This window comes from Nanorana parkeri, unplaced genomic scaffold, assembly GCF_000935625.1.
Source record: "Nanorana parkeri isolate BGI_ZX_2015 unplaced genomic scaffold, ASM93562v1 scaffold59, whole genome shotgun sequence".
Taxonomy (NCBI): Eukaryota; Metazoa; Chordata; class Amphibia; order Anura; family Dicroglossidae; genus Nanorana; species Nanorana parkeri.
Window position 1 is genome coordinate 2,059,881 of NW_017306327.1, and position 12,156 is coordinate 2,072,036.

At 38.7% G+C, this 12,156-nt stretch overlaps 1 protein-coding gene across 3 annotated transcripts in view; it reads right to left on the reverse strand.

Moving 5' to 3' along the window:
* Positions 1 to 12,156, reverse strand: part of ARHGAP24 (Rho GTPase activating protein 24) — a 600,350-nt gene that overhangs the window by 124,370 nt on the left and 463,824 nt on the right. The gene's annotated exons all lie outside the window — the stretch shown is intronic.

A 12,156-nucleotide genomic window follows, 5' to 3' on the forward strand; every position in this document is an offset into this window, starting at 1 on the left:
AGTGGATGTTACGAAGGACACTTGTAGAGTACTTTTAATTGAGTTCAGAGGTCAAGTGTTGTTGGTTTCATTACAGAAGCAGCAAGATTAGCTAAGATGTGGAAATGACTCCAGGAATTCTCCTTTGAATTCTTTTTTCTAACGTCACATAGGGAAAACTGAGCAGTTTACAAGCTGGGCAGGAAATTCCTGAACAAAATGTTTGAACAATACCTTCAGCTGCTTCTTTCTTAGAAATGAAGTCTTTATGCAGAGGCAGAGAGCAGCAATCTGCAAACAAAGCCATTTATCATGCTAATAGGGATGTTTAATTATGGCTGCGCAGTTATGATTAAATACTGTATGCCATCACTAGCCGGAGTCCCTGCAGTGGAAGACACCAGGATCTATGCAGGGTAACTCTTTGTGGCAGGAAGCAGAATTCATTTACATAAAGAACATAGATGCTGGAGAATTTCTGCAACTATCACAAGAGCTATTTCCATTTGTCCATAGAAATGGCAGCAGTACTTTTTATTTGATTGTGCCACAATCTCCTGAGTTAAGATAAAAGCTCCCCCGGGTCCAATGTGTCATATCTCAACAACCAGTGACCTCAGTAAATCATATGCACATCTTTGTGCAAACTTTAGGTACATAAATGCATATGGTGATCATCACCTGTGATCATCTGTGTCATAACAGGTTAGGAAAAGACTATGGGCCAATTTATCAGTCCAACAGTTATCAACCAGGAAAATCCATTTTGGACATTTGTTTCACCGCTTCGACTGGTCAGTATTGGGGTATCTGCAGAAATCACCTAGTTCCCAAAAGAATTAAGAGGCTGATATATAAATCTGCGGGCATTCCTGTCACTAGATGGCGCTGAGGAGCATAGGGATTTCCTATGTTCCTCGGCTCCATCTAGTGGCAGGAATTTGAACAGCATTTACCCAGTGTATGACTGAATGGAAGCTTTATAAATCAGCCCCTTAATTTCTTCACCCACCAGGTGACCACTGCAGATATCCCCTGACTGACTGACTGATCTTAAAGGTAAAGCAGATGTCCAAAAATGGATTTTCCTGGATCATAACTATTGCCCCTTTATTGAAATAAACCTATTCTTTGCCCATGCAGAGCAAAGCAACAGGTTCTCTTCAATGCCGCCTCCCACATCTGCTTACATTAGCCCTTGATTCATCCCCTATTGTTCCATTTAAAGGAAGAAAGGCGTTAGCCCTGTATTGGCAAAGCATTTGTTCACTTTAAAGTACAACTGTAGTCAGGCTATGGGCATTCAAATATTTACATTTTCCTATCATTAAAAAATAACTTAACAGTAAATGAGCTTTAAAAAAAAAAACCCTTTACTAGCCTATTTATATGCAGGTACTGTAGAGTAATTCAACTTTAAAGTTTATAGCAGAAACACTTTAGCTGGTCATATCACCCTGTTCCCCCTCCCTGCAGTGATTTGGCAGCCTACCAGCTTTCTAATCTCCCTAACTGTAAGGGAGCAGAGTGCTTAGAACTTGTGAACTAGTAGAAAACAATTTTCCAATGTGCTGGGAGATCTCAATGGCTTACACTGATTACTTCTCGTCACTGATATACTTATTACTCAGTAGATACTCCATTCAGTTTCTCTTTGTATTATAGAATATTTTGCAAATTAAAAAAAAAAGGAAACAGGATGCACAGTTTACAAATGGACAGAGCTTCTGTAAACTGTTCTTATATCCTACATAAATTACATGTGAACACACTGCAGAAATAGAAGCCAGACGTGCTTGTTTTTCAATGGCCTGAATAATAGCAATCAATTCAGCAACAGCATTCCAAGCAAACATTTTTTTTTATCACAACTGGATATCATGTAAATCCTCAACATCATATGTGAGACTGATGCTTAAAGATAAACAGATCTCTCACACCATGCGTTTTAAAGTCTCCAAACATTGGCTTGCTTAATGACTTTGCAATACATGTGAAGCTAATGCATACTGATTGTGTGCCTATTTTCTTTATGAATTTAGTATGGAAAAGGCTAAAAAAAATAAATCTATATATATAGTCGGGCAAATAAGAAATATTTTATTCTAATATTTTGTAGTTTTCTATCCAGCCAGCAGGTGGAGCGCTAGTTCACCTTTCACATATATGTGCTGAAAGAAGACTTATCTTGCCATGCATCATCACAGCAATGATGGATCTCCTATCAGGTGGCTCCGTAACAAGTTTTAATCTGACATATTGAGCATCAAAACAATCTTGATTTGAAGTGCTGCCTCTTCAGGTAACATACAGTGCTTTAGATATTCTTTGTCATATGGTAAATGTTACAAATATATATATATAAAAAAGGCATGGAATTGAAGGGGGCTTTTCAGGTGCCTACTAACATAGCCAAACATAATTACAGAAGATGTTTGTATAAAAACATACTTTTATTTAATCAAAGTTTGTTAAAAGTCACTAATAAAACCATACACCCATAAGATTATGCAGCCTTGGGCGGCTCTGGCGTGGTCGGCAGTGGGATGGTGCGAGGACGACAGACTAAGTGGCACTGTTTACAAACCTTGCCAAATCAAAGGCATTCATCTATCAAGTGTACCTTCAATGAGCTGCCCGCCAAAGACCTGGATACTCTCCAAATGCATTAAATCTTCAAGCCAGCATTTTCCCTATTCATTTCATAGATTGCTTCCTCAACAAACTCATTTTCAACAAACTCAGTTTCCTGAAGAAGCGCTTGAGGCGTGAAACGCGTTGAATTGTGAACCACTCCAACAATTAAGAGGCTGCAATTGATGTCGAAGTCATGTGGGACAATTATCAATAATTGGTTATTCCATACAGTTCCCTTTCTTTGGAGTGGTATTTGGAGATGTTATGTATATATAATCTATTGGAAGTCTTTACTATACCAGTCATGTTTTTAATGCAATCTTATGGGGGTATGGTTTTATTAGTGATTTTTAACAAACCTTGATGAAATAAAAGTATGTTTTTATACAAACATATTCTGTAATTATGTTTGGCTATGTCAGTAGGCAGCTGAAAAGCCCCCTTCAATTCCAAGCAAGCCTTTTTTATATATGATATAATAGGGGTGTGGTGCCATTACTCTTAGAGATCTCTATGCAAAACTTTTTCAGACTTAAATGTTAAAAATATATCAAATTAAAGTGGCTGTAAACCTACCAAAAACACATTCCAGCCTCCCTAAAAATTCTACACCACAATGTGTGCCTTTTTAAAAATAATTTGCCTTTGTAGAAAAATACATGTGGCTGGCTTTTCCTTAATAGTGGTGGCAACAAACTGCAGGCTTATATAGGCTCTGCAGTGTAGTCACCACACTGCACATGGTCCAGATCATTTATAGCATTGTAAGCCATGGCTACGGCTCCTTCTGCCTTTGTCAAATGTAGCTCCACCTAACACATAATAGATAATAAAAAAAGAGCTAATAATAAGATAGTAAAGCCTGAACAGCTGCATATAGTGTGATCGTAACTTGCTGTACGCGTTGAACATCCAAATAAACTTGCCATTATGTCTTTCATTTCCTTAACCTGTACCACAGAATGCACACGTGAAAAAATTAATAAAACAAGCTGAAATGTTTAAAAAACCTCCTAGTTAAAAGGCATAGCAGAAAAACCCTGCTGTGGAATGAAAAAGTCAAACACCAGCATATGGAAGCTCCTAGGCTGATTGGATTTACATATGCGCAGTAAAATATCCCCACGTGTACAGAACACTGATAGTTTTTATAAATCAAAGTTCTTCACAGTCTGCTTTAACTACAGTAATGCTTACCTAGTCTGGGTTTATTCCTATATGGTATGAATGTTTAAAATGCTAGCAGTGCTTGGACCATAAATCTTGGAAAATATAATATTTTTATTTAAAGTGACACTAAATTCAGGAGTTAAAAAAATTAACATGCATTCAAGTACCCTAATTATTAGCAAAAAATTTTCTTATTTGTGTATCACTCAGCTGTAGATCCTCAAATCATCTCTGAATCGGTGCTGATTCTGTCCTTCCTTCTGGAGGGTGTCTACTTTTGTTCCCCATGGTCCCTGTGTATGTTGTAAAGTAGTCACCGCTCCAAGCTTACTCCCGTGATGGACTACAATCTCAGTACAAATTAGTAAACTAAACATGAGATTACAGTCTATCACAGGAGTGAGCTTGGAGCGGTGGCCACTGCCATGATGGACTACAACTTCACGTTTAGTTTACTAATTTGTATTGAGATTATAATCCATTATGGGAGCAAGCTTGGAGTGGTAGCTACTTTACAACACACACAGGGACCATGGGGAACAAAAATAGCCACCCTCCAGAAGGAAGGACAGTGTCAGCACCAATTCAGAGATGATTTGAGGATCTACAGCTGAGTGATACACACACAAGATACATTTTTGTTAATAGTTAAGATACTTGAATGCATTTTGTAAGATATAACTCCTGAGTTCAGCGTCACCATTGCTAAAAAAATCTGTGCATATTTGCTATAACCTGTGTGCATAAGTTCCCGCACATTACGGACAATCGATAAATTCTGTGTGCATCAATTTTGCTTATCTACATGAAATTGCTACATGTACGAACACACATATTAATGAATAAATCAGGCCCAATGTATATTCCCATCTCCGGCTGGGGAGATCATAATATGTTTGTACGTTCTTCACAATTAGATTCATCAACATGATCGTCTTTATTCAACATTTTGCATATTTTTGTGGTAGATTGAAATAATGGGCAGGTAGCTCTGGGTTACTATGTTGTATATAAATGTATGTATTTCCCTTGTACCTTGTCACTATGTTACCTTGAATCTGTTGTCAGAAGCCTGTGCTTATATGAATTGTTTTATTGTAGTACTGGTAACCTCCAAATTACTACTGTGTTTTTAAAAGCAACTAGTATTAGTACCAGAGTCTTGCTTCTTGTAATTCTCTTTGTCATAGAACTTAGTACAAAAGGGGGGAGCACTAGGAGCCAATGTGGTATGCTAAATGCACATTTGCTGACACAGAACATGTTGACAGGAGGAGAGAACAAAGGAATTAGCTCATCAATCTGCTGTCGCTCCTTCACTGTACAATCATAGGCTGTGGGCAGAGAGGTGGCCAGACTATATTATTTAACTTGTATAGAGAAAATTCAGGTTACTTTTCTAGTTGTGCTGTCTTGAAGGACTGTGTCTTTGACAGATAAAACATTTCACATATATATTATGTATTTCAACTATTTATTCAGCATTTTGCCTGAAGATCCGCTTTCAGTAATGATGATAATGGAAACCTTAGGTACCTATAGAATCTCCATCACTAGGATACATAGTCACAGCCATCTTTGCTGGACATTCCTCATCAACATGAAAACTGCATAGGCAACCATGGTTTTCCTATGTACGTGGTACTTGCCTGTCTGGCTAACCATATCCCATCTAACCAAATTTAGCACAGCTTAGAAAGGGTTAATGTAATTGTAAGAACCAATGCCTTTAAATGTCCATCACTTCAGTGATTTGTTATTAGCACATTTCATGTTGTTTTATTGGATTTATCTGGCTTATGTCTATGTTTGCCTTTAGTGAATATGCCAGCTGATGCCTATTCTTGTACTGAATATTTCTGAATGCAATATGATTTCCTAGGCAGTCATAGACCATTGCTAAATTAAACAAATGACAAATGGCAACAAAAACTGCAACATTTAATTGTATTCTATGTATGAGTGTAATGGAGGAAAACTGAAGTAAAGGCAAAAAATTGTCCACACTAACCAATCAAGATATACAGGTCTATTCACAAAAGGGTGAAGAGTTTGGAGAAGGCAGGAGAAGTGAACAATCTAGGACAACATAGCTGAACTGGATAGTGAGCTGAATTGGAGAATTTTTCCAAATCAGCTATTTTGTCCTAGATTGTTTCCTTCTCCTGCCTTCTCCAAACTCTTCACTTTTTTTGTGAATAACCCTGATATTATTCATTCTCTCAGCTAGAAATGGAGCATGGCATTAACTGACTGTTGTTCCAATCACTCCTCCCCTGAATTTTACTGTCATATGTGTGATTCTATCTGGAGTTAGAAAATGAGAAATAGGCCCTTGGTCATATTGGGGAATCTTTTTTGCACGGTGTTCAAGTGAGACCTGGCGAAGGGTCCACAGTGAGTCCATAGTGACCATGGTTAGGTGTCCCACGGATATTTCTAAAAATAATCGGGGCTCAAAACTGAGCTGAGAACTTAGGTCTATGGAGGGCATTATTTACTTTACCCTTGAGGTGTGTCTGTCACTAATCTTTCTAGATTTCTTTCACACATGCACTGTGGGGAAAAGAACAGGTAATGCCATATATACTGTACACATGTGGAATTTAAGAAACTTAGCAATTAGAGACCCTATTTAGTCAAGAATTTATCACATTTTGTTAAAACACAGTAACCCATAGTAACCAATAAGAATTCATACTGCAGAAACTGGCAGCTGTGCTTGTAGAATAACAAATTGACAGTGACAACATCTGTCAGCAACTGTCCGCATGCAACTGTACAGATCAGGATAGATAATTGTCCCTGGTCGCAATCTTTCTGCACCCATGGACAATCATCTAGCCTGAACCATACATGCGGACAGATGTGACCGCTGTCACCCTCTCATTAACTTGAACAGGCACAGGGGCCACATCTGGACACACACACCTGGGGTTTCTGCCACAAGAATTCCCAGCCACAGGTTTGATCGATGTGTGCATGAGGCCTTACAAGGATTGTGACTTCACCCTTTCCAGTGCGGAAGTGGCGATAAGGTAAGGACAGTTTCTACAACCAATAACAGCTTTTTTGAAAGCAGTGCACAACAACCTTTTGGCACCTTAATATAATGGAATGTAGAATACATGTTACAAACAATTCAGATGCTAAAATGTTTTAAAATATAAATAAACTGACTAAAGAACTTTAGATAATTCATTAGTTCAGGGAAAATACGCCCAGTTTAAAAAAAAAAACAATGTGTGCTATATTTATGCTTTACTGTGACCAATCTGAAGGAGCACTTCAGGTACTACAATACAAAAGGGATGATCATGGCACACCAGCATAGTGTAGAGTTCTAGTTTAGTCTAAAAAGTTTAATGCACTCACATTTAAAACACTTTGTCTGATTTGTGGGGGCCTGGGGGTAGTGTGGCCAGTGCAGAGCAGTAGGATGTTAGGGCCAGGATCAGGGGTATCCCTAGAGCTCTCACAGCCTGAGGGCTGGGTGCTGATTGTGCATCAGCGCTGGCTCCAGCGCTGTTCAGCATCTCACCTGGCTCACTGACGTCACTGGCTGCGAGGAGCTGGGTGGGAAGCTGGCCAGAGCATCCTGCTTAGCTCCTGGCAACCACTGACATCACAAGCCAGAGCATCACTGTTTGCTAAGAGCTCTTAGCAAATTGGGATGCTCTGGCCAGAAAGGAGGCAACAGGAACACCTGCTGCCCCCCATGTAATCCAAAGAGATGCCACCTGAGGCAACTGACTCAGGCTGCCTTGTTATAAGGATGGCCCTGGCCTGAATCAAAGGCAGAGGCACCACTCAGAACATCTCGTTAAATCCTGTGCACTCCTTCCATTGCCAGTGATATCACCACCCATGCTTTCCATCAAAAGCTTGGTGTCTCCTGGCTGGTAGGACATTTTTTTTTGGCTGTGTCTCATGTGATCTGTCATTCACTTAATTGTTAATTGCTAACACTATTTGTTTTACTCCATTTAACTATTCATTATGACTTTTTTAACAGAAGTTCATTCAAAAGGTGGGAATTAATTGATAAAGGATGAGTTAACTAGAAATAATCAACATAATAATCATAAAAACATATCCCTACCAGTTTTATATACAGTGACTTTACCTACGCTGACATGATGTCACAAGTCTGCTTTGCCCAGTCTCCTCCCCTCGCCAGCACCCTCTCCACCTCCCCCCCCCCCTTCGTTATCAGACTGCAACATTGTAACTGTGTGACAAATCACAAGTAGCTCCAGTAGGGGGCTGATCTGCAACAGGCATTTTTTTAAGACAAGAGCTGCACAAGCACCTGAATGGGCAACAGAATTTAGATAGTTGTGTAATCTCTGAGCTAGTTTTTTAGTCCAGGAAGCAAATGCTGAGCCTGGATAATGCCTGAGCAAAGGTGGCTCCATCCATGGATCTAGATAGACTAGCCGATGAAAGCGTTTTCAAGGGGAGTACTTATGCTTGCCTAGTACAGGTAAGTGGCTAGAACATGAGAAAATCCCCATGACTGGTTCTTGTAAGCCACCTGACCACAGTTCAGAGACTATGAAATACATTATTAGTATTTGATTGCTATAGACTCAAATGGTCACTTTCGTACACCGTTTTCTTCATTCGCAAATAACATGTGTTCAGATCAACTCACGGTTGACCCGAACCCAAAACTCAGTACCATGGCAACTGCAAACCAAAATAGATGGCACCTTCCTCAGCTAATATGAGTATAGGAGGGTTAGGTTCTGCTTCAACAAGAAAAAATATATATCTAATCCTATATCCACTTCAATAAAAAGTTGTTTCATAGCTGATGGAGGTGGTACAAACTTAGGGTGCTTGCCGCTGACATCCAGTTGTCTTACATTACGCTGGAAATAGCCAGTTTGGTTTAACAGATCAGCTCATTTTCACATTAGGAACATTTCCAGTTTCAGAAATGTTTTAGAAATGCTGAATTGATAAGAACTACAAAGCTCTGCTTTTAGTAGAAAACATCAAATTAAAGTTCTTTTCAGAAGAGCATATCATGTAAAACTAAATTAACTGTAAACAATTATTCGGTAACTAAATAAAAGTCAAAGTATTTTAATAGTACGCTGACTTCAACTACAGGGGAGATATAACACAAGTTACATCTGTTAGCACAGTGGTTAATCTTCAAGCAGCCCACGGAGCATCTCTTCGTAACAGCCTGTTGCCTTTGTTTACAGTTAATTTAAGATCTTATTTATTGTGCTGGCAATAACCATCTGGGGATGTCTGATGTAAATTGTCTGCACTCTTTGAGCAATGGCTGTGGAAAAGAATCTTTCTGCAGAAATTTGTGCAAACCTCAACTCTTTACTGTTACACTGACTGCAGATAAAATAAGCTGTAGGAACCACATCACTAAAGACTTTGCTGTTGCAGTTACAAAAACAGAAGTACAAAGGTATGGTAAATCTTTTCTTGTTCAGCAAACAAACCATACAGATTTGGCTGGTGTTGCTATTCAGTTTTCACAATTTCACATTTAGTTTAATAATTTTTATTGAGATTATAGTCTTGGAGCGGTGGCTTACTTTACAACACACACAGGGACCATGGGGAACAAAAGTAGCCACCCTCCAGAAGGAATGACAGTGTCAGCACCAATTCAGAGATGATTTGAGGATCTACAGCTGAGTGATACACAAGTAAGATACATTTTTGTTAATAGTTAGGGAACTTGAATGCACTTTTAAGATTTAACTCCTGAGTTTAGTATCACTTTAATAAAATCATCCAATATAATCAGTTGCCCTATACATTTTCTCTTCTAGTGATCAAAAGTAATGCACTGCCAGTTAAAAAAATTCCTTTGATTAAGTTTACTATGTGCGTCGGTTTCAGGTTATTAAAAGAATAAGGATTATCATCAATGCATACAAATATGTCACACGTGAAGCTGCAAGGGATCACAAAATTTAAGAAAATCTTTAGACCTAACTGGAGTTGCACTCCAGCCCCTGATCCACTTTGCAGAAGATATGTTTATTTTGTTCTTTATCTATTTATTTATGTTACTATATACAGTACTTACGCTCTACACCCTAGATATGCTATATAAATACACTGTACACACATTTCTCATTATATTACATTCAAAATTATTGTATAAAACTGCACTTGTTTTTATAAAATGTACACATGACAGAATCCTTGCTGACATTAATCATGAATCCAACATTTGAAAACATCAACAGAGTCCTTGACTTTAAAAATTCCAAGTCATTCAATGTAGGGGAACAAAAATACAACTTGCCAGCCAGCTCTTGTTTCATGCCAAGGCTAAATAAAATACTGTGGGGGGGAGGGGGGTGTTAATCAAAACTGGAGCAAAAAAAATCTGGAGCAGTTGTGCATGGTAACCAATCAGCTTCTCTTTTCAGTTTGGTCAGTTAAGATTAATGAAAGAGAGAGGCTGATTGGTCGCCATGCACAGCTGTTGCAGATTTTGTCTGCTCCAGTTTTGATAAATTCTCCTGTATGTGTTCTAGGCTTTTGCTCTTTTTACTTTTCCTGTTACTAGACAAGTAGAAAACAGCTGAAGCATATTTACATGGGAAGAAAAGCAATGTTACATATTAGAACATTTTGTACCATCTGCTTTTATCAAATGATGCTCACTGCTAGCACAATTTTTAATTAGTCTTGAACCAAGCTTACATCTGGCTTACAAACATTTGGCATAGACATGAATCATACATATATGGCAGACTACATTCACCAAATGTGGTAATATTATTTAATATGTTGATATATGTGGAGGATGACAATGGTTATCATCTTGCATGATAGGGCAATCAATCCTTTCCCCAAGGGGCTAATTAGTGCATGTTATTCAACTACTTCACACTCATAAGTGTCCAAATAGGATGACTTGTTACATTGCACACCTGACTGGCTCCTAGTAATGCCCTCTCCTTGCATTTAAACACAAGTTATTTTTTTTTTTTTTTATTAATACACAACTGCATTCATTGGTGATTTTATTTCACTCTGACATTTAAAGCTGAACTCCATGTAGATAGAAAAGGCACAAAATGAATTCAGCTCTGTAATCATGCTATATCATTAAATATATGTATATATTTTTTAAATGCAACAGTGTAATTACCTGAATTTGACCACCTGGTATCAGCCTCTTGTAACTCCAGTTCCTGTATAGCAGGGCTGGAGTGTAAGAGGAAAGAGCACATCAGTTCATGAGAACAATAGAATGAGAAAGCAGAGTGAGACTGAGATGGCCTCATCACTGTGCTGTTTCTCATTTTCACTGTCCAGTCACAGGCTGACATCTCTTTGGGTCACGTGGTGGGCGGCAGGTGTTCCTGCTGCCTCCTTTCTGACCAGAGCATCCCAGGTCCATGAGCTATTTATTTTTATCTTGTGTAGCAGTGTGTCTGTGAAACCTGCTGGGTTGGTGGTTAAGGTATTGAAAGGTAGTGTCCCTCCATGGATTCTTAAATACCTGATTTAAGGTAAACCCAGCAGAGACTCGGGGGTAAAGAAACATATCGCTTTACCGCATGTTGTGCAAAATTGTGTACTGGGGCTGGTTTTGCTGGGAATCTGATAAGAGTTTCTGGGAGGAACAGATTCCCAATTCCATGGGCCACATTTTGGTGGTTGCTGCACAGGGGGGTAGTGTTTTTCCAAATAGGGAGAAACAATGTGCTGAGTGCAAAGTTCACTGGTTGTGGCAGCAGCTACAATTGCTAACACAACGGATATCTTAATAAAAAAGGATAGTAGGATACTGAAAAGAATAACACATCTGGTGCATACCAAAATGTATACCTGCGGACAGGCTAGCGAAAGACATTCAAACATTTACATGTGAGTAAAACATGAAAAAAATTGCTCCTCTGCGATGCCATCCCAGAAGAAAGAAGTCCTATTGGTCAACATGGTCATGTGCCTGCACTGACCAATGATTGCTCCACATTGCAAGTATTATGTTGCTATAAAATGGCCTGGATGGGAAGGGGGTTTAACAACGCGGATGTCAACTGGTTAAGGGCTATAGTGAAGATTCCAAGTGCCAGGACTGTCACCTGGGCTGGCGCGGGTGGCTGGGGCAAAAGTAATCGTGCAGCAGGGTCCCAGGGGGTGAGGACAGTGTTGTAAAAATAGTTCATCTTCTAATTTTTTGTGAAAAGATGAACTAACTCTTTAGGCACAAGAAAATAAACAGCAGAAGCATTTAGATTACATTGGTAAAGTTGCTTGGTATACCTAAATAAAAGTGCTAATGTGTTTTAAAAGTAAAATTATTCTTTATTTAATTACAATAAGTGTCTAACAACATAAACAATAGTAAATGTCATAGGGCTGAAA